General features: G+C 48.6%; 1 protein-coding gene and 1 long non-coding RNA gene across 4 annotated transcripts in view; one reads left to right on the top strand and one right to left on the bottom strand.

Moving 5' to 3' along the window:
* Window positions 1–26457, top strand: part of Zfhx3 (zinc finger homeobox 3) — a 256316-nt gene that overhangs the window by 14354 nt on the left and 215505 nt on the right. The window lies entirely within an intron of this gene.
* On the bottom strand, window positions 8566–15433 carry LOC143273315 (uncharacterized). Its single transcript, XR_013051302.1, has 2 exons — window positions 14168–15433; window positions 8566–9021 (listed from the first exon to the last, which is right to left on the bottom strand). It is a non-coding gene; the product is annotated as an uncharacterized LOC143273315 (long non-coding RNA).

Here is a 26457-nt window from a genome sequence, read left to right on the forward strand (position 1 = left end):
CTGGTTCTGTTCTGAGCGCAGTGCCCTGCATCGTGAAGCCACTGAATCTGAGAGACAGGCACACAGAAGCTAAGATTTCCCCAGACTGCCCGGAGGGAGAGACGCAGGCAGAAATCTTGGGTCATTGGCAAGCTGCTTTCGAAATCCAGATTAAGGAGCAAAACTATCAAATCCACGCCTGTCAGACTTATTTTCTGTATGATTTAAAGTTGGTTACCAGACGGTTCTCAGGAAGTGACAGTCAGATGTTAGAGGCTGTTTTGGTTTTGATTTTGATTTTTTTGTATGTGGCAAATGACTGTTACAGACCCGGGAACCAGGGACCCTGGGAAAGCACGGCCTACCTCCAGTTGACAGACAGCAGCAGCACTGTGTTAATGTTTTCATAGACAGTGACACAGAGGGATGTGCTGTGGTGGTTTCATTTTTTTACCCCCCCCCCCCAGCTTTCTTTCTTTCTATCTTGTTTTTCATCCTTTGGGTCAGGGGACAGGCTAGTGAGGACTGAGGACCAGCCACAAATGTAGCAGTGACAGGAGTGTTTCTAGAAAGTTCTTTGCCCTCGAAAGTTACCCTGGCTGCTGATTTGTTAAAGTTTTTGTTTTTGTAAATTTCCTCCTTTGGGTGTTTTCTGCCTTTCTTCCACTCCTGATTCCTAGAGCCTCTTGCTTTTGCAAGGATAAAGATGGAAGGAACCAAAACAGGAGGAGACAGAGCTTGTGAGGGACAGACAGATTGGCTCTGTTGCACATCAAGAGTTGTGTTGTTTTGACCCAACCCAGGACCTTTAGTGAAATACCTGATGCTTTATCTCTCTGCCTTTTGGGTGAACCTTTCTCCCTTTTCACCATGTAGGGCCTGTCAACAAGAGGATTAATGTGTGTGTGAGTGTGAGTGTGTGTGAGTGTGTGTGTGTGTGAGTGTGAGAGTGTGAGTGTGTGTGTGAGTGTGTGTGTGTGAGAGAGTGTGTGTTTTATGTGCTTCTTCAGAGGAGTCCAACCTTGCCTGCATCCTGGGAAGGGCTTAGGTGGTTTTTAGCTGGAATCTTTGAACTCCTCTCCAGACAGGTCTGAGGCTTCCAGAGGAAGGAGACTTAAGACAGGCCAGACAGACATTGGACCACCTTCCTATGGCATACCCTTCTGTTTCCCACTGGGTTGGGGCTGAGGCAGTTGGAAGGCCTCACCACTTGGAGATGGGGAAGGGTGGCTGTGTCTCCTTTTCTGGGAGGAAGAGAGTCACACTAGGGTCTTAAAGGCCCTCTGAAGTGATTTTCTTGAATCTGATCTTAAATGGGTCCTTTGGGGGCAAGAGTTAGAGATTTCTGGAGTATCTGAAGTTATCACTAGGAAATCCTTGAGTGGAAATGAGAAAATTGGCTCAGGTTTTCTTTTTACTTTTTGGTTGGTTGGTTGGTTTGTTTATTTATTTATTTATTTATTTATTTATTTATTTATTTATTTATTTATTTATTTATTTATTTATTTATTTATTTAGAGACAGAATGTCTCCGTTTAACAGCCCTGGCTGTCTTAGGCCAGTCTGGTCTCAAACTCAAAGATGCCCTTGCCTCTGCCTGGCAAGCCAGTGCTGGAGTCAAAGGCATGCACCACCAGTCCCAGCCAGGAGGTGGGTTTTCATCTGCAGCTGATGTTATGCATTGTCCTGCAAGTGAATTCAGCCACAAACCTTTGATCTGGGAGTGAGACCTCTGTCTGGGTAGTTCTGGAGGCAGGGGCGCCTGTATATTGGGAGGGGGTTGAGAGGAGGCCTGAGTGAATGGGGGTGACTTCGAGGATGGGTTCTGACAGATTGGGAGTGGGCACTGAGGCTTACTGTGTGAAGAGTCTTAACGGTTAGGCACCCTGCCACATGCAGGAGCGAGCAAAGGGCAGTTTTGCTGGTTTCTTGGTTGCTCCAGACTCCAGCCAGCGGGATTGGAGAATGCATTCTTCTGAGAGCGTTGGCCAAGCTATATTTTGGATAAACTGGTACCTGCTTACACTTCAGTCACTGGCTTGCTGTGCATGTCACAGTTGAAATTTCAGCTCAAAGGCCTGTCTCTCACTGGAACCTCCTGATCAGAGGGACTGAAGTCAGATTAGCCCAGCACAGGGAAGATCCAGGTCTTAATCTGATAGCTGGTTTCAGCCCCAGGCCCCCTTCCCTAGTCCTATAAGCACCCATTCAAATGTGCAAGTCTCCCTTTTGGTGTCTGAAAAACTCCTTTTTAGGGGTCCACACTGCCCTAAGTCTCTAAAAAGCATGTCTATGTGGACATGAACTCACTTGTTTCCCATACTTCCAGTCTCTAAGTGGCCTACTTTAGACAGCTTTTCCTGACAGCTTGTCCAGCGAAAATAGGCTAAAGGACACATGGACTTCTATTTTTTAATTAAAAAAATGTTTAAATGCTCCTCAGCAACTTTATTTTTTTTTTTAAACAACTTTTCTTAACTGCTCAAGAGACAATGCAAGCCTCTTTTCTGTTTCTAGACCTGCTTCCTAAAATGCTCTTTGGCTCAGGGCCTTGGTTCTTAATGTACATTTGGCTGGTTTGGGGAAGTGGATTTTGCTTTCCTTATAACAGCCCTACCATCTCTCTGTGGAATATTTGCATCCTCATGAAAGTGTCAAGTCAACTTCTGGACACATGAGGAAGAGACCCTTGTGTTGCGGGCGGGTGTCACTCCCAAAGTGCACTGGCTTTTCAACGCCTTCTCTGTCCTGCCAGGCTCTCGAATGTGGTCCCTTTATACAACCTGATTACAGGGATTGCCGGGGGACTTGAGGAGCGTGTACGATCTCAAACCTGGGTTGGTTGCTTTTTCATAAGATAGTATTTTGTCCACTTTGACAGTATAGTTCCAGATAAGCGGGATGTGGTAGATGCCTATAATCCCAGCATTTGGGGAGGGCTGAGATGGGAGTGTCAGGGGTTCAAGGCTCGTCTGAGCTGTGTGGTTAGACCTTCACTCCAAAGCTGAAGTGGGGTAAATAGCAGAATGGCCGCAGTGGGTTGTACCCCACCTCCCTACCCCTTGCCTTTTTCAAAGAGAAAGTGGAAACTGGTTTTTCTCGGACAGATACTAAAGCAATCTTTGGGGGAAGCAGAGAACTTGTAGGTCTTTTTTTTAAAAAAGAGCTGTATTGATCGGGGTTGTCTAAAGGAACAGAATGGATAGAATGAATATATGTACTAAAAGAGGGTTTATTAGAATGGCCTATAGGATGTGGACTAGATAGTCCAACAATGGCTGCCTCCTGCCTGGGACGGCCAAGAATCTGGCTGATGTCTCAGTAGTTCTGATATGAGAACAGGCTGGATGTCTCAGTGGTTCTGATATGTCTGTCACCTAAGGCCTGGAGGATTCCTGGAGAGGTGCACGTCTTTGGTGTGTATTGGAATCCCAAAGAAGTTTCTTTTGATACTTACTGGTAGAGTGCCAGAGCAACGCGATCCATGGACTGGGCCTGTGAGAGTGAGGGCAAGCAGACAGAAAGCAAGTTTCCTTCTTCCAGAAGGTGCCACCCAGATTAGGGTGGGGTCTTCCTACTTCAAATCATCCAAGAACACCCCGCATAGGAGCGCCCAGCAGCCTCGGATTAGTTGATTCCAGGTGTGGTAGTCAGGTTGACAACCAAGGTCGGGAAGGAGGCATGGCCTTTTTCATTGGTGAAGGTACAAAATAGTGACTCAGGGAATCAGAGACGTCTAGGATCAGAGCCCCTCACATGTGGACTCTTATTCGGCCCGGTTCCATAGGCCGGACGGAGATCCCGATCTCTGGAAAGCAGATTCACTTCATGACACTGTTGGCTTACTCCACTGTGGAGGCCACTGAAGGGAGGCCTAGCTCTGTGGACATTTCCTGTGTGATTCTGAACCGATTGGTTCACTTTCTTGAGTCTCCCTTATGTGTCAGGGGGCGTGAGCTCACACCTGCACCTCGAATTCGGTAGCGTGGAAGACAGGCACTTGAGAGACTTAGCATATGGAGGCGACGCTGTGGGAAAGTTGGCTCCACCTGTCTGTCTATTCCATTCCTGCCGATAGCCTCCACTGCTCCTCTTTGTCCCACACCCTGTTAGAGGGTGACTGAGAGGCTCGAATTTCTCTCACTCTTCCCTTGTTGGCTGGGAATAAGCTACCTCTTTCTGACATCCTAAAAGTGTTCTGGAGCCTGAGGGTCTGCCTTAGAACCAGTGCCCTCCCCCTTCCATCCTCCCCACGTGCCTCACCCCCACAAGCCTGGCAGGAGGCCCCCGAAGTGAGCAGCCCACTCCATGACCCACCTAGAGAGGCCTTCCTGTGCTGGCTTATATATGCTAATAGGCCTGACTTGTCCTGGCTTGTTTGTAGTGATTTGTAGAGGCATTTATATGCAAATACTATCAACTTGCTGAGTTAATTATCATGTGCCCTCCCCCCAGCCCCTCTCTTGCGAGGCCTCCCAGCCCGACGGGCCTGATCTCTTTCAGCCTTGAACTCTTCCTGTCTTGGCCTCCTCGTTTGTCCTCCTTCCGGTACCAGCTGGCCTGGTCACAGCTTCTTCACGGCAGTGTTGTCTGTCATAGGAACCATGTGGTCAACTGTGGCAACCTGGGCATTCCAGGGATGGCCCAGTTCCAACCTTCTGTGAGAGGCAGCCTGTTGCCTGAAGGGGAGCCCCAGTCACACAGGGTTAAGCTTTCAGCCATTTTTACCAGTTACCTTGAAGTACATACAGGCCCTTGGTTCTGTTGGTCTTGGGTACTCAATCGTTAGTGAAGATTATAGCTGCTACGATTATTTCCATTTCCTCACATTTAAACAACTACAACTTATTAATTCAGAATCCTGGGGAGGGTCTATTCCAAAAGGATGTCCCCTCTTGTTCCCAGCCCTGGGAAATAAGAGTGGACCTCAGGCCGAGTTTCCTATTGATGTTTATGGGTGGGTAATTCCTGGTAGGGGGCACTTAAGGTGAACATTTTTGTCTTGGCTCTATTTGCATATAAATACCTAAGCATTTGTAGCATCCTTAAGTCAAGTGGCTTCTTTCTGGCCACTTGATGTCAGTAGCTCTCGCTCCTGCTGACACGACCGTCAGACTTGTTTCTGGAATGGCCTGGGGAGGTTGAGGTTCCCCTGGTTGAGGACTACAAGATCGAGTTTGTTTCTCCCGCCCGAAGAGGTGGCAGGCCTCTGACCTCTCCCGCCAAGTACTGCGTCACTGCTGGCGCGTCGAAATGGCAGCGTGCTAGCAGAGCGGCCCCAGAGCTTGTGATTTGACCCACCTGATAATCAGATGCTTCTGTGGGCTTAATTTCATGGTAGTCTTTTTAGCATCTGAGAAGCAGTAGTTTTTCCTTTTGGGGAAGAGTGGTGAACTAGAGTTTGAGGAGGTAACATTCCTGTCTGTGGCAGGCTGCTCAGTGGATATAGAGTGGCAGCCACGTTCACCAACAGTCCTTGGACGAAAAGCCTCAACAGGTGGGACTGAGTTAAAGCACACATTTTAGGCAGCCTGTGAGAGCAGCGGGACATCTCCTCTCCACCCTTCCTGGGACTGGCTGCATTTCCAATCTGAGCTGACAGCATATTGGCCCTCTTTGTTGACCCAGGTCATTGTCTAGTTTTAACTTAGAGTCGTCAGAGTCTCTCCTCCTCCACTCCTCCCTCCTCCCCCCTTCCTTCCCTCTCTCTCCTTTGTCTCCCCCCACCTCTGTGTGGTAGGGCCTTGGCCGCATGGATGCGTGGTCCTCCCAGAGAGCACCCTAGCCAGGCCTGGCAGGAGGGTAAACGCACGGAGGACTCTTTGGACACCACACAGACTAATGGTTTGGGCTAATTTTGTGTACAAGGTCCCTTTTGTTAGTCAAGGGGGTGAAAGTCCACAGCTGTGCCTGGAAATTGGGGAAGGGCCTACTGGGATGGCCTTGTTTTGGAAAGTCTAAATGCAAAGCTAATGGCCGAGATCTGAGCGGGTGATGTATGTGCCTTTGACTGGGCCTCCAGATAAGGTGAAGAGTATTTTAAAAGTTACTTTAGTGCAACCTCCCAGATAACTGTATGCCTGGGGCCAGGCACGATTTATGGCCAGCTGGTAGTCATGGCTGTGTGCTGGCCTCACTTTATCTTTTGAGTTCAGGCTCTGTAGCTTAACTGGTAATGCTCTGTTTATCTTTTGGGGGGGAGGGGGTGCAGATGTGGGTTTTGATCAGGTATTGTTGGTGGAGTCTTTCGTACTTCTGCTGCTGGGGGTCCCTGATGATGATCTGCACTAGGTGCTGTGTTACGGGGTTTCCAGGGGCCTGGGTTGCAGGGCCCCCCCCATCTTATGCAGTGTCAGGGCCTACCAAAGATGTGAGCCTCAGGGGAGGGGTCGCAGAGGCCTTAATATAGCCCCCCCGTCGTTCCTTTCACCCTTGGCTTGCCACCTCCAGACTTTCCACAGCAGCCCTGCAGGCCTGGCCAGCACACCATGCATGCTTTCCCATTGAACAGCCCGCTTGTGGGTCAGGGGCTTCCAAGCTTTTCTGGACAGCAGTTGAGCCTGGGAATCTGATGATCATTCTAGGAAAAAAAAAAAAAAAATCTTTCTGATACAACTAGGAGAGACTCGGCATTGACTAGTCAGAAGCCTCCCCTCCTCCCCAACCCCAGTGTCTCCAGGAGGAACAATTCCTTGACACAGGGTAACTCCTGCTGACCTGGAACTCACCACTTAGACCTGGCTGGTCTTGAACTCACATAGATGAGGTTTTGCTTACCTTTGACCCCCGCTGAGTTTTGAGATTAAAGGCGTATGCTACCATGCTTGGCCTACTTGGCCTTTAATAATCAGGTTGTGACATGTGTCACTTAACTCCTGTCTTTAAAAAAATTTTATTTTAAACTCTGTGAAAGTGTGCGTGTGCATGTGGGCGTGTGCGCGTGTGTGTGCGCGCGCACGTGTGTCCCCCTCAGAGGCCAGAGAATGTATGGGATCTCCCTGGAGCTTGAGCTGTGAGCTGGAGCAGTTGTGAGCCACCTGCATGTGGGTGCTGGGGACCGAACTTGGGTCCTCTGCAAGAGTAGTATGCACTCTTAACCACTGAGCCATCTCTCTGGCCCCCTTGCAGTTTTTCTTAGTTGTATTTAAGAAGTTATAATGTTAGGTCTTTTAGTTGGGGCCAGAAGGATAAATGAAAATTTCCTCTGAATTTTGGAAGTAATCTACAGAAATAATGTCATTATAGAAAGAACAAACTTAAGCAGGAGGTTTGTGGGTGCCTTTTTGAGGATAGAAGATGGAACAGATTCCTCCCTTAGACCCTCGCTTTACCTATCTGGTAAACAACTGCCATCTGCTTTAAAATTTTTTTTTTTATTTTTTAAATCCTCAAAGACAAAGGGACCTGGAGGCTCAGACCTGTCCTGCCACATTCCTGAGTAATTTGGTTTTGATTAACCCAAGGAGAGAAGTTGGTTTCTCCTAGCGACCGGCTCTGGGACGGAGGGGATCAAAGCTTCAGGAGGGCCAGTGCCCCTAATGCAAGGTTTCCCTCCTCCCTCCCGCCCTCTGCTGGCCCCTGTTCTCGCCCCCTCCTCCCCCCACCCCTTCAGAGTCCTGAGCCTTAGCAACTTGGAATTTCTGACTCTCCTAGACATGGAAGTGTCTCAGAGCTTTGGGTGGACCAACCCGGAGGAACCCCATCTTCCTAGCCCCCCTCCAAAGTTGCAGAGCGCATTCCTGTGCTAATCCTGCTGCCGGATTGCAAGTGGCTGTAATTGTGTGCGCCCCTGGATGGGCCCAGTGTTCGGCTTTTCTTCTTTGAGGAGGTGGCTAAAAAGTTCATTTACATAGAGAAATGAGACTGCCCTTGTGATCTCTTGTGATAGAATAGGCTCTGCCTAATAGGAAAGGGGCCTCCTCTGTGCAGTCTCCTGGGAGGGAGGGTGGGAGGGGGAGGAGGAGGGAGGGAGGGAGGGAGGGAGGGAGGGAGAGAGAGAGAGAGAGAGAGAGAGAGAGAGAGAGAGAGAGAGAGAGAGAGAGAAAGGAAGAGAGAGAACACACTTCTCACTTTTCTGTGTTCTGGGCATTTTAGGGGGAGGGCAGTTCAGACAGGACATTCTGCTCTTGATATTAAGAAATCCGGGTAGAGTCCAGGACTGGCCTCATTGTAGGTAATCCCACATTAAACTCACATTCAGCAACTTGCCAGTATGTTTTAGAACCTTGCCATAGGGCTCAAAACCAATGAATAATATCTTAGAGGAAGGACATGCCACCTTTTTTTTTTTTTTTTTTTTTTTTAAATTTATACTACACTTGAAATTTGGTCATGGGATTTGGGGACACTGAGCTAGGCCAGTTAGAAGTAGATGCTTGGGAGTCTGTATTGTAGCTGCAGGGTGATGCTTCAGAGAGACAAGGAGAACCCAAGTTATACTGGAGAATACTCTCTGCCTCAATCTGAAGGGGAAAGGCAGGCAGAGGTTCTAGAACAAGACCGTCCAATAGAAGCACACAATTTTATAAAGTTTTAAATGAAGTTTGATAAAGTTTCTTACTAGCCATGTTCAAGAGTACAACAGAATTAGCTTTACTATGACATTTTATTTAGTACAGTATATTAAAAACATGGCCATTTAAACATGGAATCAGTATTTAAAAATTATGAAGCCTTGAAGCCTTGTAATTTCTACTTCGGGCACATCTCAGTTCTCATCAGCTGAATTCCACGGCCTCCAGTGGCTCCCTGCTGTGGACAGGGCCGTCTGCAGTAAAAGGCCAGTCCTGGCTCCCTGGAGGTTCAGTAGGCGGAGCTGAGTTATCCTTGGACCCTTCCTGAGGTTCAAGAGGGTGGGCTGAGTCTGCACACCGCTCCCCAGACACCCCTTTAAGATCACTAGGAGGGTCAACCATGACACTGGTGTCGGTTTCATAAGTCACCCTCTGATGTGGGAATTAGAGGTGTTCACGAGGCTTCAGCATCCCGTCCCAAGGTGGAGCACCACAGTGCCTTCAAGGAGCAGCACTTCCTGCATGCATGCTGGAGAAAGGAGAGACAAGGATGATAAGGACACATCAGAATCCAACAGGGGGTGTCTTACTCCTGGATCCCACAACTTGGAAGGTTGAGCCAGAAGTATTGCCATAAGTTCAAGGTTCGAGATCACTTTGTGTAGCTACATAAGTGAGTTCCAGGCCAATCTGGGCTGCAGAGTGAGACCTTATTTTAAAAAGCAATGGGTGTATGTGTGACTAGGGAGTGGGATGGCAGAACCGTCCTCAGACTATGCGTGTGTGCTGGGGATTTAACCTGAGCCCTCAGGCATGCCACGCAGTTTAAGGTCTTTGGATAGGTCTTTTGTTGTTGTGTGTGTGTGTTTTTTTTAAGACAGGCTCTCACTATGTAGCTTTGGTCCAGAACTCACTATAGACAAGCTGGCCATGAATTCCCAGAGAACCATCAGATGCTACCTCCGGAGTGCTGGCCACCCCAGTGGTGACTTCTTCCCCCTTTTAATACATTTTAATTTCCTGCGTTTGGGTGTTTTGCCTGCATACATGTCTGTCTGCACTGTTTGTGTGCCTGGTGCTTGCAGAAGCTAGAAAAGGGTGTAACCAGTTCCCCCTTGGAACTGATGTAACAGACCATTGTGAGCTGCTATGTTGGTCTTAGGAATTGAACCCAGGTCCTCTGCAAGAGCAGCAAGTGCTCTTAACCACTGAGTCCCAGGTTACAGCTCTTTTTTAAGGTAAAGCCGTGAGAACTGTCTGTCAGAAAGAATTGCTGTGAGGAGCATGTGTCGGAGGCGCATGCTTTGTCCAGAGTGGAGTTAGGAGCTTCTGCGTTCACACTGTTGACACCCCAACCCCATTCCTTAGTCAGTGCCTGTGATAAGAACAGTTGTACTTAGGTATTACCAGTCCCGGGTCGCCCGTCCAGTTTCACCTCATAGCCCATCCAAAGGCCCCCTCTTGGAGGTCAGTGGAATTTGTGCCCTTGGTAAACCAAGAAGTGGGTGTGGATTGGGGTTTTGAAGCAGGGAGGTATCTAATTCCTTTAACAGGCCGGCCTCCTGGGCAGGCGGAAAACAAAACAAGCCCTGAAGTATGAGGTAGAAGGGGCCTGATGCTGGCCTCTGCTAGGGACAGCGCCGCAGCTGTCTGGCCCCGGGTGAAAAGTGCAAATCTGCATTTAAAAGGAGTGTCGTGACCCCCATCCCTTCCCCCAGTCAAGTTGAAACTGTTCACGTTGTCTAGGATATGATCTGGCTTTGCACTAGGACATCACACAGCTTTAGTTCCCTTGGTCAAGACCTGATGATGCCGTGGGGAGGGGCTTTGGAGAAGGAGGGTGTCTCTGAGATGTGGTTCTTGAACAGCCATGGTCTTTGAGGTGCCTGAAAGGAGGGGACATTTCTTCCTGGGTCAGGACCCTAAAGTCCTTAGCAAGGTTCTTCAAGGCCATTGTGGGCTTTGTGGGTCCCTGGGAGGTGGGGAGGGGTGGCATCTGATGCCCAGAGCCATGGAGGTGATGGCATTCATAGTTGGGGGATTTGCTCACTGTATCCATTGATGATGTAGGAATGCACAATTGAGTTAGGGCTTTTTTTTTTTTTTTTTTTTTTTTTTTAAGGAAGCATCCATGACCCCGTTGGACAGAACTAAGATGGGTCAGTGAGAAACTGGAATGGGGTAGGAAGAGAGCCAGGCTGCTTCGGGGGTCTGAAAAATTGACTGGCCGCTTTCGGTATAAAGGGGGCCTGCACAGCTCTGATTTGTTTACTTGGGCATTAGGTGAATGTAAACAGTTCAACCTCTCCGATTTTACATCCCTAAAGGGTCTAAGCTTGAATACAAATGGGTATTAGGCCCCTGTGGTTTCAATGACTTCCCTCCACTCCCTTTCCTGGTGCTAACTAGTGGTCTTTGACCTGCCCTAGGTGGAGGAAGAGAAAGTCATTTGCGAGCCTGGTGACTCTTGCTGGCCTTTCTCTTTGCTTTGCTGAGGTCCCACTCACAGCCCAGGAAGTTGACTGTTTTGATTTCTTGTTTGATCGAGGAAGAGGAGTTTGCTAGATCCCAGGACCTTGTGAGGTGCACTTGGAAAGCTGGGAACTGGGTTAAGGTGACACTTCTTCAGTGCTGGCCAAAGGGGAGCACATACCCTGTCTCCTTCTTCCCCAGTCTGTCTTTTTTGGAAAGGGACTTGAACTTTGGAGCCTTCCAAGCAGATTATGGTGTCTGCAAAACTCATGCTTTCCAGAAGGGGCATCTGTTTGGTTTGTTTAACACATTTGCCTCCTCTCTAGGAGATCCTAGGAATGCACACAGTCTTGAGGACTGGGTCAGACCACCCACTGGCCCAGAAGCTTCTGGAATGTGCCTCCTGTTAGCATGCACGCATCCTTCTGGAACCTGCACACCTTGCCTCTCTCTGAACTCCACACCCTACCCGCAGTTCCTGGAAGGGGTTCCCTTCCTTAACACCACAGGGCCGTTCTGACCCATAGAGGAAGGAACAGGTCATTCCCCTCCCTGTAAGGTCGGGTTCTGGTTCATGAGTTCGAGGCCTGGGCAGTTCTGTTCCTTGTGGTGGCTCTGAGTCCAGTCACGCCATCACAGGGGCATTTTAATTAGCAGAGCCTTAGTCATTAGTGAGTTATTGTTTTTGTCTGGAAACACTTAAGTACTGTTTACTCGATGTCTCAACGAGATGCAAAACAGCAATTAAGCAGAAATTTGTTGTGTGAGGCAGGGACCAAAATGGATCGTCACAAGCCAGTTGTGGTTCCTTCAAACCAAGGAAAATCGTTTTCCCCGTTGGCCTCCCTATCATTGGAATGCTCCAGAATCCGTTTCTTCCTGACCTGCCCCCTAGAGTTATTGGGCAGAAATGCTTAGGAACCTCCAGGTTTCTCTGGTGTGGACATTTAGGTTTGAAGTGTTAATGTTTACATTTCTTTCCTTGACATTTTTTTTTTTTTTGTCTTAGTGACCCGGGATATTTCGAAACCTTTTCAGATGAAGATTAACTGTTTGTGATAACTTTTACATGCCCCGTGTGATGATTTATAGAACCCGGGTCATTTCCGCCATGTTCCTTGAGACCACATGTCCTTGTTAGCCTCGGGGAGGCTTTGTGACCCTTGGGCATTGTGGGATAGTAGGATAAAGTATCGCCTTTACATTTCAGATTTTTTTTTTTTTTTTTGGGGGAAAAATAGACTAGTGAAGAAGAAGTTAAGAGGATTTCTGGCTGAGGTAGAGCTGGAGAGCAGTTGAAAGTAAGACAAACAAAGTAAAACAGAACCCAAGTTGAGCAGGAGGGCCATTTGTGTGACCGCGGCAACTTAGGCAAGTGGCGCTGACCCCAGAGGAACCGTCCGCTGCTACACCAACAAGAAGAGAAGCACACCCCCCCACCCCCCCACCCCCGCCTCTGGAGGTTTATGGGAAATGGGATCCTGTGAACAAGCTGGGGAGCCTGCAGGGTGGCTGGTTAACTCTGAATGTTTTGCACTGGCATTCCTGGGCAGGAGTCGAAGGCTGACTTCTTCCTACCCAGTTCTGCACTGGGGCCTCTGGGTTCCCGCCGCTCTGCGCCTGGCTCTTCCTGCTTCCTCTTCTCTTTCCCACCCCCTTTCTCTTTCCCTTTCAAACAATATCTTCTGACTTCCAGATTTCTGATAAATTGATAAGAGGCATCGCGTGAGTCAATAGAGCTGTAGACACTTTGCCAATATAACCCCGACTCTATTGATCTGCCAGTAAATTAAAGTCTTACTTAGAGGCTGCCAATATTTCTAATCTCCTGCCTCACCAATTACATCCTCCCAGCTACCTGGAAGGAGGACTTGGGCCTTTGAACGTCTATGGTGGTGTTTTAAGGGGGCTGCTCCCTTTCTGGGGGGTCCTGGGAGGTGCTTGCTTTGACTCTGCAGTAGGGGGCGTAGATACCCTTGTGGGATCTGTTTTCACAGTTTCACTGGTCAGAATCACTGGAAGATAGTAGGTTCCGTCATGGTGGGCACGTGCATTTTATGGACCAAGTCTGTGGTTCTCTTACTCTTGCCTGGGCTCTCGGTTTGGAGGGAGGTGGAGATAGTTGAAGGGGGCTGGTATGAAGGAGTACCCTGGGCATGTTTTGTGGCTATCTTCTACTTCAAAATCGCATAAAAATCATATTCAATTTTATTCTTAACACTGGGAGAGCAAAAGAAGTTTGTATTAAATGCTAGGTTGTTAGTGTTTGCCATTAAAAAAAAACTAAAAAGCAAAACAAAACAAAACCCTAACAAGCCCAAGAAGGTGTGGAAGAGGACAAGAAAGTTGCTAAGAATGACTGGACTAGATGTGAGCTTCTGTGGGCACTTAGCACCCCCCCTCAGGAGTTGCATGGTGGCTTTGCATTCGCATCATTGGAGCGGAAGAATGAAGGAAAGAGAATGTGTGTGTGTGTGTGTGTGTGTGTGTGTGTGTGTGTGTGTGTGATGGCCACTCTAGTTTTTGCTGTGGTCCTCTCTCTGGCCTCCTCTCAGTTGTCTGAAGTGTAGTAACAAGCGCTGCCTAAGATTGTCCACTCAGGGACAGTGGGGCTCATACACTTCCCTGCTGGGATTCCCACTTCCGGCAATGGCTGTGTGAGCAAATCGTTCGTCCGATAAGCTCTTTTCAAGTCCTGTTTATGTGGTTGGCTTTGGGAAGAAATCTCCAGATAAATACTGTGTTCTTGCTAATACACCAGAGCAAAGGGGGGGGGGGGGAGTGGAGAAAGAAAAAGAAAAAAATCAGCGGGAGGGATAATTCCTTCTCTTGTCCAGGACGTATGTTTGTGTTTCTACTTCTGATGCCACACATGAAATATTTTTTTTAATGGAAAATTCAATCTTTGGAGGCTTGTCTCTTCTTAGGTATTCTGAGGAAGGAAGTGTCAGGAGGTGTCTGAACCTTTAGAGTAAAGACCAGCTTGGTCTCTAACTTGATGTCCAAAAGGAAGATTCTAGTCTTCTACTTTCTCTCTTGGCTTTTTTTTTCCCCTCCTCTCCCTAGGCCTCAAGAGCAAGAAGTTGAAGGTGACTATGGGGCAGATAGGAAAGCTTGCTGGTGGGGTTCTTTGGCTGGCTGAATTGGGGAGCTGTATGGGTATAAGAGCAGGTAGAAGGTGATGAGAGACCTCCCCTTCTTACCTGATGCCTTGCGGCACAGTGGAGAAGGAGGGGGCATCCAAGATGGCAGCGTGCTGAGGCCAGGGAGGAAGCATGATCCTTGGTGTTGGTGAGGTCACCAATGCAGGGCCTGAAGAGCCTCCCTACACATTTCTTTGATTCCCTCCGGCTGAGTGAAGATGTTCGCGGAGGAGAAACCCCAGGAGGTTACAATTGACTTTCCCCTTTGTTTGGACTGCATTGTATTGGAGGAGGGTTTAAATCTTGTTCACACCTGTTGGGGCTGAAAGCCGGCTTTGAGAGCAGTTTGTAACAAGACTTCTGTTGTTGTTGCCCAAAAAGTTTCCAGCTCACAACAGAGGAACTTTATTGTAGCAACTTGTTAATGTTCAATTAGGCAAATTCTGAGTGCCCCAGGGGCAGAGGAAGGGTGTGCTAGCCTTCTCTGGGAGGCCTACTGCCCTTATTCCCAGGGATGGGATGGGACAGGCAAAGCCTTCTTCCCCTGGCTCCTGGGGTGGGGGGTGGGGGGCAATCGCTGGGATCTTGGCTCAGCCTGGGAGGCCAGTTGAGGTTGGGAAAGATGAAGGTAGCCATTTTCCGAGGCTGGAAGTGGGTCTTGTGTTCTAACCCTTCCCGTTGGTTGGCGCTTGTTGGTGTTCCTCACCCTTGGGTGTGGCATAGGTTGTGCCTGATGCATGGTTTGCCTGTGGGTTGGGAGGCTGTGGGGACACCTAACCCGGTGTGTGGCAGCCATGTCACCCCAGGCTGTGTGTGGAACCCTGTCGTCTTAAGGAATCTGAGCCTGACTGGCCACATCTGGGTGTGTTCTCGCCCTTCTTCCCCGTTGGTCCTTGAGTGACTGGCTGTCCTGCACGTTGATGGGCAGTGTCCGCCACCTCCCCCTGGCCTGAGGTCCTGAGCCCACTGACAACAAAGCCGGGAAGCTCTTCCCTCTGAAAAGCAGTTCTGCCTGGGAGGTGCTTGTGAATGCCAGCATGAGTGTGGTTCATGCTGGGGGGGAAGAGAAGAAATAAGGCAGTGGGGGAGGCCGGGGACTTGCGCCTCTGTTAGAGTCTCAGGGTCCTTGTCCCTTCTTGTCCCTTCTTGGCAGGCCCACGGTCATCCTACCTCTGCAGAAGGAAGTGGGTGAAGTGGGTGTTTCCTTCTCTCTCCCGTCTCTGGGAAGCCTGGGCGCTGGCAAGCCCTGGCGATAAAGTATCGCCCCCACGGCAGCCCATGCTCCACAGCGTTGAGCGGTGAGGAGGGCGAGGCACCGGCAGTGCATTAAACACTAGTTGAGCGCAGGAGGGGCACTATATCACAGGAGAGAGATAAGCAAAGTTCCCTGATAGTGGATCAATAAAGGTTAGTGACATCATATCTCAGAGTGAGGGGACCTGCTTTCCGCACAGCCATTTATCAGATCCCAGCCTGGAAGGGCATTAACCCCTCGCTAGCCAGATTTCTGTTTGCTGGACACGGACTTCAGTTCCTTGTTTTGGGGGGGGGGGGCAGGGAAGCTCTCTGTTCCCACTAAAGCTGTGTTTAAGGGGTCTTCACTTGCTGGTGATGCAGATGCCTTCTGCAGTTAACATATTAAACCAGTGGCCACTGGCTGGGGCATGCATGGAGTGTTTATGGAAAACTTCTTTACTTTGAATTTCGTGTAGAAATTCCCATAAAAAGTGTTTCTGCTGGAGGCTGAGCACTGTGCTTGCCTGTTACGGGGTGTGCAGCTGTATTGCGGTCGGGCATGTGAGACCTGCGTTTTTACGTTTGAAAGTCAAGTAGCTTAAAAACATCCCCTCCCCCCCCAAGTTTTAGTTAAAAAAATTTCTGATACAGGTTAACATGGAGCGCTCATCCCCCCATTTTCCTGTAATCAAGTAGTTTTGATTGGAACAGAAAGTTAAAATTGTGTAAGCCTGAGACTGATCATTGTTTACCCTTATAGACTGGTAGTTTCAGTATTCCGAGGTCTCTCTCTGTGGCCTAGAGCTGACAGACTGTAGCTGTAAGGGCAGATGTACCCCAGTTCCTGTTTTCTTACTGCCTTTGGACTAAGAATGATATTTTACACTTTTAAATGGTGTGTGTGTGTGTGTGTGTGTGTGTGTGTGTGCATAGAAAAGAATACTCTCTTGATACATTAAATCTGTGGAGAAGCTCTTTGTGCCTGTCAGTATCTCTTGGCTGTACTCGGCCATCTCTGTGTCTAGGGCGCTTACAAGCTGCAGCATGGCAAAGTTGGGACTCATGAGAGGATGCGGTGGCCCACAAGGCCTGAAACAGGTACCTGGCTTTTTATGGAAATAGCCTGCTGTCCGTAGTCTGGCTCTAATACCAGACCTACTGTGATTTGCTTGTGACCTTGAGCAGATCACTTCTTATTTATCCATTCATTCATTAATGTGTTTATTTCATTATGTATTTGAAGCAGAGTCTCTCTATGTATTGTGTGTGTGTGTGTGTGTGTGTGTGTGTGTGTGTGTGTGTATTTGTTTGAAGTAGAGTCTCCCTATGTAGCCTTGGCTGGCATGGAACTAGCTATGTAGAGTAGGCTAGCCTCGAACTCAGAGAGATCCACCTGCCTCTGACTCCCTAATGCATTGTATGTATGTATGTATGTATGTATGTATGTATGTATGTATGTATGCATGCATGCATGTATGTATGTATTTGTTTACTTGGGTCAGTTCCTGTATCCCAGGCTGATTTCAAATGGCTGATCTTCCTGCCTCAGCCTCCTGAGTGTTGGGATTTCTGGCCTTTGCCATCACACCCAGGCTTAATTTTACATTCACCTTTAGGTTCATTGATCTCCTCAATAAAGTTTTGCCTCCTGCCTATTTGAGGGTGTTTTGAAAGTCACGAAAAATGGCTTTGAATAACAGCTTACGTTTGCCTAGTACCTCGAGTTGGATTAGCACACTCTGCTCTGTACACCGACTGCGAGGGCACAAAGATGTCCCTTATGGAGATGACATGAAGCTTGTAGAGGTCTCACAACTGGCCTCTGAGTTTCTTTGTCTCCCTGAAAACTTGAAGGCATGTATCTCCCCAGAGCGGACATCTCTTGCTTTGCAGGGGAACATCAATTTTCCTCTGCGACTGCTTGAGATTTTTATCCTTAAGGAGTTGAATCACTTTTCTTTCCTTCCCACTGGTGATTTATAGATGGGGAGAACAGGCCTTTTCCTGTAGGTCTCCGACTGTTTATCTTTTTGGTTGGACCCTGACAATCCGTTGGCTGGGATGTTCCCTTTGGCTGGGGCGTTTGGGGGCCAGCTGCCAGTTTCACAGGCTGGGGGCAGTTGGGGGAAGGGTGAGGCCAGAGACTTCCAGCCCAAAGCTAATGGGAGGATGTCCAAGTGGGAAGTGTCTTTTCATTGAGGAAGTGTAGGTATTAGAGGAGGCTGGATTACTGTGTGATTGTGCTGTCAATACCGCCGTATTGAGTCCGTGAGAGCCCGCACAATACAGGCAAACACTTAACTCACTACTGCTGCTTATTGAGAAGCCAATAGCAATTTACTTGCTGACACTTGACATCAAATCCATTCCCAGAGGTGGAGCTCCTGCAAACCACCATGGTGTTCCCTCCTTTGCCTGAGCCCCTCTCCTACCTCGGGGTCCACCGTGTGTGCATGTGTAGACTCCTTCCTCTGTGTGTGTGTCCTGTGTCCTCCTGCCCTGGGCCCGTGGCTGCTGCTGGACTCCCGGTGATGTGGCCATGGGGAAAATGTCCCTGTTGGATGTTCACAGCTGACATTTTCTTCTAAGCATTCTTGTGCTCCTGTTCTTTCAACAAGTGCCCAGTGACCCTCTGTTGGAGCGTCCCTGGGGAGTGAGTGTGTTTTCTGCATGTGGGAACTTTCTCCTCTTCTCTCCATAAACCAGTTCCTTAAATGGATACACGAGGAAGTCATATGTAGGAGAAGCTGAGGAGGGCCGCCTCTCCAGGAGATGGGTAGGCAGCTAAGAGAACAGACAAGGCCACAAGGGTGGGGTGTGTGTGTGGGGGCGGGTAGTGAGTCTCCCATAGGACCTGTGTGCAGGACACAGGGCACACATGACCCTAGCAGCCGGGATCGGGCAGAGCTACACTCTCTGGCTCCCCCGTAACGGCTCATTGGATGGCTCTGCAAAGTGGCTGATGGAGGAACAGTGGATTTTACATGATCAAATATGTGATGAAATAGTGGTTTAGATGCTTTCAGACCCTTTGCATCATCAGCACCGAAGGCCGCAGACCCCATTTCTGGAAGGGAAACCAAAGCACGATGGTTTAGGGGTGGCGAGCTGGAAGCTGTCACAGGCACTTCTGGTAGTGGTTTTGTGTTCTTGATGCTTTGGGACGAGTCTCCCAGATCTTGCAGTGTGTCTTTGCCTGGGAGGAGAAGGGTGAAGCAAGAGTTAGGCTTCAGCTGTGAGAACTGGACAGCCTCTGACCCAGCCACCAGGGAGTAAGGAAGACTTGGCCTGTGACGGGGAAGGGGGCTCGAGAGAGACCACCATTAATTCGCCAGACTCTGTGCTTCAGTCCGGAAGCGTCTCCTCAGTTGGGAGATTGGCTGTCTTCTTTCCTTCGTGGGTTCTTCCCTTCCCAGCAGCATTCACTTGCATCACTTCCTCTGCCCAAAACCCTTCACCTATTTTCTTTCCAGCAAGGAAGGCAAAACCATGTGGAAGTGAGATTATGAAGTCATGGAGGACTTACATTTTCTCCTGTGACCCAGGGTATAGACCAAACTGCTTATTTAGTGTCATGCCAGGGCCAGATGCACCAGGGCTTAATTATGGTACTCTCTACACTTTGCTCGTGGGACGTCTTTCTTGGAGGAAATGAGAGCACTCGGGGATGCTGTTTGACCTCGTTTACAGATGGGCCCGCAGAAACATGAGGAAGTGTGACTCAGTGCACTCTTGCTTTTTGCCATGGTGTGTTGTAGATGGGGCCAAAAAAGCCTTTGCCCAACATTGTGGTATGCGGTGTCATGGTATCCTCTTTCTTGGTCACTCATGTGGCCCAAGGATTGACATGTGTGGTAGCAAGGTGACATGAAGTCTACCTGGTAGGTAGGTGAGTTCGGACTCCAGTAAGTTTCCAGTGCTCATGTGAATCCTTTCTTAAGATCCAATTTTTCTGTAAAACAGAGGGGCCAACTTGAAGGATACTGTAAGGGTCCTCGTGGCTCCCATTTCTTCCTTTCTCTCTTCTTTCCCTTTTAAAGATTTATTTATTTCTCATTTATGTATGTGTGTTTTGCCAGCATGTATGTCTGTGTACTGCATGAGTGCTTGGTGCCTGAAGAATGAGAATAGGGCATCAGAACTAGAGGCGAGGGTGGTGCTGGGAACTGAACCTGGGTCCTCTGCATGAGCAGCCAGAGCTCTTAAACGCTGAGCATCTCTCCAGTCCTGACTCCTGTTTCTGGGATCTGTCCAGCCGCGGCCCTCCAGGCCACTGGGAGGAAGTTCAGGATACTGTTAGAACTGCCTGTTAGGGCAGCAGGGATTCATGTGCACAGAGCGGGGAGGATGCCACAGTTCCTGGGAGAGGTTGGCAATGACCACAGTCATCCTAGGCTAGTGGTATGGGTGGAGTGGATGGCTGGGAAGGTCCTTGTGTCCAGGCTGGTTTCGGACAAGTGTAAAGATGTGGCAGCCTTGGTATTGTCTGGGACCAGCTTATAGGTTTCAGATCACATAGACACAGCCTCATGCATGTTCCAGAATTGAATACGGGCTGCCTCACGTTTGTTTTGTCTAAAAGGCACTCTCCAGGGCCTGGGGTTGTTGCTTTGCCACTGTGGCTTACAGCCTTCTGTGTTAGCAAAATTTGAGGAGGCATGCTTATATTACCTCACCCTCACCAGAGTGTCTGGGCCCAGCCTTTTATCCCCCCTCATCCTTGCCCTTGCAGGCCTTCCACGGGCTCAGATGCCTTGTGTCTAAATCAGTATACCCTGAACCGATTGTGTCTGCCTTGCCCCATCTCTTTCTGTCTCTTGACAGGCAGACATTGTGAACTGTGGCTTGTAGGCAGAACCTGGCCTGTACATTTGTTTTATTCACTATGTACCAAGTTTTTACGATTAGCTTACTTAATGTCAAAATCTAGATTCAACCTTTTTTTGAAGACAAAGCAAAACAAATTTGTTCATTTTTTTTTTAAATGTTTAGGGCAAAAGTTGGCTAGATCAAAATAGTGATTGCCTCTTTTGGCAGGAACATTTGTGGCAATAATAATAACAATTTGGGAAAGGAAGATTCTTGCTATATAGTTCACCCCACTTTGAACCTGTCATCCACCTGCCTCAGTTTCCTGAGCACTAGGAGTACAGGTGTGTACCATTGTACCTTACTGACACATTAAAGTCTCCAGGGCATACTTCGTTCTTTGTACCTTACCTGCCTGACCTTTGACCTTTGTTGTAAGTTCCGGGGACTGCAGTGGGGTCAAAAACAGAAATCCTGTTTATCCCACTCACACGTCTCAGCCTCCTTAATACACAGCTAGTTAAGTAAAACCTGCTATTCTTACGGGTTTTAAAGGCTGTGAAAGAGAAGGATTCTGAGGACACGATTTGCAGATTACATGGGTGGTGAAGTGTTGAGGAGAGGCCTTCTGGGAAGGTGGCATTTGAGAGACTGGTAGCTGGAAGGGATGTAGAGCGTTCTAGACAGCTGGGAGACTCCTTCTGGAGGCCTGAGGCAGAGCTGTGTGGTGTGTGTGTGTGTGTGTGGGGGGGAGAGGGTGAGCATGTCTGGTGTGCAGAGGAGCAGGAGGAAGAGTTGGGTGATCTTTGATGGTTGAAGGCTCCTGTGATGCCTTGCATGCGCCTTGAGTGGGGTGGACACTGTTGAGGACTCATGTTCCTCCAGCAGATTTGCTGGGGTGATGAGTGGAATTAAGGAGACTCCAGGGAGAGGGTTGCAGGCAGCCGGGGGACAGATGGCTCTGCCAGGATGGTCATGGCATGTGGGTGAGGTGCGGTGTAGTTATTTGGAAAGGCTGCTACAACAAAGTGTAGTGTAAAGCAACAGAAGTCTGTCCTAACCACGGTTCTGGAAGTGGGGAGTCTGAGTTCAAGGTGCCAGCGCGGCAGGCACTGATAGCTCCAGTGAGGTCCTTGTCCCTTCCTAGCTTCTGGTGGCTCTTGGAAGTGCTTGACCTTGATTGTCCCGGAGCTGTGTCACTCACTGTGGTCTCTGTCTCTGTCTTCTAGAAGCCTCTTGGCATGTGTCTCTGGGATGACTCCTTTTCATCCTCCTCCTTTTTCTTCTTCCATCTCTCCTTCCTCCTCCTCCTCCTTTTAAGACAGGATCTAATATTGGGGTTCATGACGCTCTTTGTTGTTGTTTTTTAAGGTTTTTAATTTTATGTGTATGAATGTTTGCCTGACTGCATGTATGTGCACTGCTCGTGTCCTTGGTGCCCACAGAGACCGGAAGAGGGCTTTGAATCCTCTTGGACTGGAGTTACAGGTGATTATGAGCCTCCATGTAGGTGTTGGCTCCTCTGCAAGAACTGTGGGTGCTTTTAATGGCAGAGCCATCTCTTCAGCCCCTACAGGCTGGTTTTGAACTTGAGATTCTCCTACCTCAGCCTCCTGAATAGCTGGGATTACAGGTGTGGGCCACCACTCGGGGCTGGCCTCTTCCCTCATAAGGGTAACTCCATTGGTTTAAGGCCCATCCTAATCCTGTATGAGCATGATTAATGTATAACCTCAAGAACTGGCTCCAAAGAGAACCACATTCTGAGACTAAGGTGGACAAATTTGGGAGAGTCTGCTCAACCTGCCACAAGTTCTCATCTTCTGGATATCTTTTGAAAGAGTTGTGGGATGAGAGCAAGAAAAATCGGGGCTGACTTTTGTCTTGAGTGCCTGGAAGGACTAGATCCCTGTGACCTTGGCTAGGCTGGCCCTGGGTTTGACCCTCAGGCTTCAGATTCTTGAGTGTGTCTTTCCTCACTGTACCAAGCCCCATGTCTGTTTTCCTTTACTGAGCAACTCCATGTTCCTCGGCATGGCTGCCCGGGCCTCTGAGTTAGCTGCTCAAGTATTTAACTGTCCAGTTATGAGCAGCAGGGGGAGGTGCCAATGTGTCGGAGGAAAAGTAATCTAAGAGGCTTCGTTTTTTTCAAAGCTCTGGATCCTGTTCCCCTTCTGCTAGCCCTTGCAGTTGTTCTGTGTGGTGTGCAGGGCTGGGAACTCTGGCTCTGCAAGAAGCTGAAGGAGCTATGTGTCTTAGGGGATCACCTAGCTTTTGGCTCACCTCTGGTTTCAAATTCAAATGGACAGAGCCGGACACTGATGTATAAGGAAGGGAGTTTGGGGTGGGGTGAAGTTGGATTGTAGGGAGACGCTCTGCCCTATTACATTCCATGCTAGTTAAGAGTTGAACAGACAGAAGAGGGCTAACAGCCATGCCTGTAGCTCCCTGACCTTGCCCTTGAACCAGCAGGTCCTGGAATGGGAATTGTGAGGAAGACATAGGGCGTTGAGGCATTGTTGGAGAGGACTTCCCATTGGAGGGCTGACCTGATCAGTTCTGCTTGGCTGCAGTTTTGATCATTTAATTGCTGAACTAAGGTCAACAGGCACCACCCATATCGATACTGTGGTTCTGGCGGGACAGCCAGGTGGCACAGCGATTGCCCCATGGTTCCTGCATTTCCCCCTTCTGGTTATTTCAGAAGCTGGCCTGAGCCATTCTTGACTCTTGACTCTCATAATTGTCTGCTCCATATGGGGATAGCTTTCCTTCCCTGTTCAAGGTAGAGTTCTTCTATTTTGAAATTTCTTGTAAGTACTCTGGATCATCTCTTTATTCTTGGATAGAATGAAAGCCACACTGGCCTATTTATGGTGTCCTTGGGCAATCCTCTGTTTGATGTGGTTTGAAATTTGGTTTTGATTGCTCAGGGAAGTGCTCTTTCAGTGGAACATTTCTGTATGTGGTTCATCACATGGATGAGGCAAAATTATTTATGTCTAGCATCATGGTGACTGGTATAGGGGACACCCAGTACCTGTAGTTCTCATGACAGTGGCCTTTGCACATCCTTCTCCCTCTCCCTCTAAGAATGTGAAGGATTCACGTAAGAAGTTAAAGGGTTGAGTGGATTTTGGCTTTAATGATAAGGAATGATGATAGCTCCCATGGAATGTCTCTTTAGTCCCTTTGAGAGGTTGATGGGCTCAGTACTAGGCTCAGGTGGATTTGGAGCATACATTAAAAAAAAGTTTATCTTCTGACAGAAATGTCAGACAGTGCTCTTAGTTTTCTGACCACTGAACTAAACAAACCATCCCCATTGTGGGTAGACGAGGAAGCTATCTTGACAAAGCCTTAGAAAAGGGGGCTGGGGATTGGTAAGCCTGGGTTGCTGTGTAGAAGGACTAGGGAAGCAGACCAGAGAAGTCTCTCTAGGAACTGTTCAAGGTTTGGATGAAGAAGTTGCTTCCTGTGTGCAGTGATGACTCACCATCCTCAGGAGTCATCATGTTCTTGCCCTTTAGAACAGGAAGGCCTGTGCAGGCAGGAAGGCTCATTTGAGGGTGCACATGAAATCGGTGTGGAGCCAGTCCGGACAGTTTGGCCAAGCACAGTGTTGTTCCCTGGAGGTGGCGGGGTATGGAGAGTCTAAGCACCACCTCCAGTGCCTGTCATCTTATGGTGATGGGGAAGAGTATGTTTGTTCAAAGCAGTTGTGTGTGTGTGTGTGTGTGTGTGTGTGTGTGTGTGTGTGTGTGTGTGTGTGATGGCCTGTAAACTTAAGTCAGTGTCCACAGAGACACAGATACATATGCACACATGTATATACATGCAGACATGGTGGTGCTGTTTGGAAGGTTTACAGGCCCCTCTGGGACTTAATGGCCTCAAGATCCATTTTTTCTGAGTATATGACATGGGGACAAGACACATGTCGCTGGCTGTTAGCAACTTCAATTGCATGAGGCCACTGTTTTGTTTTTTGAGATTGGGTCTCACTAAGTTGCCCCTAATGTCTTAGAATGTGCTGTGTAGACCAGGGTGACCTCATACAGAGATCCTCCTGCCTCTGCCTCCTCAGTGCTGGATTAATGGTGTGTGCCACAACCTGTTCTTGCCTTACCACAGTAGTGCTTTCTCTTTTCTATCTTTTTTAAGAGGATTTTTTAAAACGGTTTTTTATATTTCTTTATTTATTTTATGTGTATGAATATTTTGCCTGTATGTATGTACATGCACCACATGTGTGCTTGGTACCCTCAGATGTCAGAAGAGGGTATCAAGATTCCCTGGAATTGGATTCCCTGGAATTGGATTCCCTGGAATTGAATTGGGTGGTTGTGAACTACCATGTGGTTGCTGGGAGTTGAACCCAGATCTTCTGGAAGAGCAACAAGTGCTCTAAATCTCTGAGCCATCTTTCTAGTCCTTAAAAAGATTTTTTAAATGAATGTTTTGCATGCATTTATTCAAGTGTACCACATGTATTCATTTGTATGTACCTGGTGCCCTCTGAGGTCAGAAGACAATGTCAGTTCTCTGGGGACTGGAATTGTAGGTGACTGTGGGCGCTGGGCACTGCCTTTGCAAGAACAGTAAGAGCTCTGAACTGCTGAGCCATCTCTCTAGTCCCATCGTGTCCTATCCCGTGTCCTGTCCCATCCCCCCCGCCCCCCACGGTTCTTCCTCTCCTTTCCCCAACCATCTCTTCCTGAGACAGTGCTTTATTTATGGACTCCCAGTCCTCCTGCCTCTGCCTCTGGGATTGCAGGTGTGCACCAGCATGTACGGGTTATTCAGACCTGGGGAAGGAACCCAGGGTTTCGTGTTTGCTAGACAAGCACGCCACCAGCTGAACGATGTACATCCCTACCCCCTCTAGGGACAGTTTTGTACAGACCCAGTGGCTTTGACCCAAACTCTGACTGGAGGCAGGACGAGCCAAGACTTATTTATTCCTGTATCCAATGACAACCCCAAGGACCCCTGGAAGGATCCATGGAAAGAAACTCAGTAAGACCCATAACACAGCACGTGAGACCTCTGAGGCACGTGTTCTCAGAGCTAGGTGAAAATCTCAGTGTATCTGACCAATTTTGCACTAGGGTAAAAGCAGAACTAGAGAGTGAGTTCTTTTTGGCCTTGGCAGGAAGGAAGCTAGCCTTTGAAAGAGAACTATGGGATACAGCCATAGCAGGTGAACGCTAAGGAAGTTGTTTAACAGCCCATTCCAATATTTAGAAGTGATGGAGGCCCGCTTTAGTCTTTAGAGGAGAGAGTTCAGTTTCCTGGGTAGGAGACTCCCAGCCCAGCATGGGTGAATGGAGTGCTGAACCCTTCCGACAGACAGGTCAGTGGAAGGAAGTTGAGCCGTTCAGTGTCCAGCATTACGTCAGTTGTGGCTCGGTTGCTAGAGGTGCTTACCTAGCGTGGATGAAGCCCTGGCTTCCATTCCTATCACCTAAATGAGCTGAGTGTGGTGGCGCCCTCCTTTAACCCCACCTTTTAGGAGGTAGAGGCAAAAGGCTCAAAAATTCAAGGTCATCCTCAGGTAATAGAGAGTTTGAGACCAGCCTGCACTAAGTGAGACCCTGTCTGGAGAAACAAAAACACAAAACAAAACAAAAAAATCAAAAAAGCCAAAAGAAGCAAATCTTAAATTTTCAGCTAAAATGGTCAAGTCTTAGGAAAGAGGAGATGGCCCTGGAGAGTAGGGGTGGCAGTAGGCATGGTTTGTGAACTCCGTGAAGGTGACCAGACTCTTGGAGCCTTTGGTTTTCTGCTCATCTTCCCCATGTCCCAAAAGGCAGAGTGTGGTACTCTGATGTCATTTTTGATTAGAATGCGCAGGTTTAGAAGAGAGCGTTGTCGGGACAGTGATGTGCTTGCTGGAGTTGGAGCAGTCAGGGTTCATGAAAGCACAAGTTAGGGGATAAGAGAAGGCATCATTTAGCCACACAGCCAGCCAAGATATTGATGGGAAAAACCCAGGAAAGTGTAGGAGAGGACTGTGTTGGCAAGGCCTCAATGGCTTGGCTGAGGCCGCCACTGGGATGGGGGACAGGAATGAACTTGGAGCATTTTCAGATCATTCTTAAAGCGTTTTTCTCCTTTGGCCAGGAGAAGATACTCCATGGGCATCTTCCAACACCTGCTTCTCTGAGCATAAACACAGACAAGACACCTCTCCACCACCAAGGCACCTGTTGCCCAAGTGTACACAAGAAAACTCAAATCTGGCTTGGGGTACCATGCTAATCACTTTCCTGGCCGCCGGTGTCCACGTGTCTTATCAGAGG

Source organism: Peromyscus maniculatus, chromosome 5 (genome assembly GCF_049852395.1).
Source record: "Peromyscus maniculatus bairdii isolate BWxNUB_F1_BW_parent chromosome 5, HU_Pman_BW_mat_3.1, whole genome shotgun sequence".
NCBI lineage: Eukaryota > Metazoa > Chordata > Mammalia > Rodentia > Cricetidae > Peromyscus > Peromyscus maniculatus.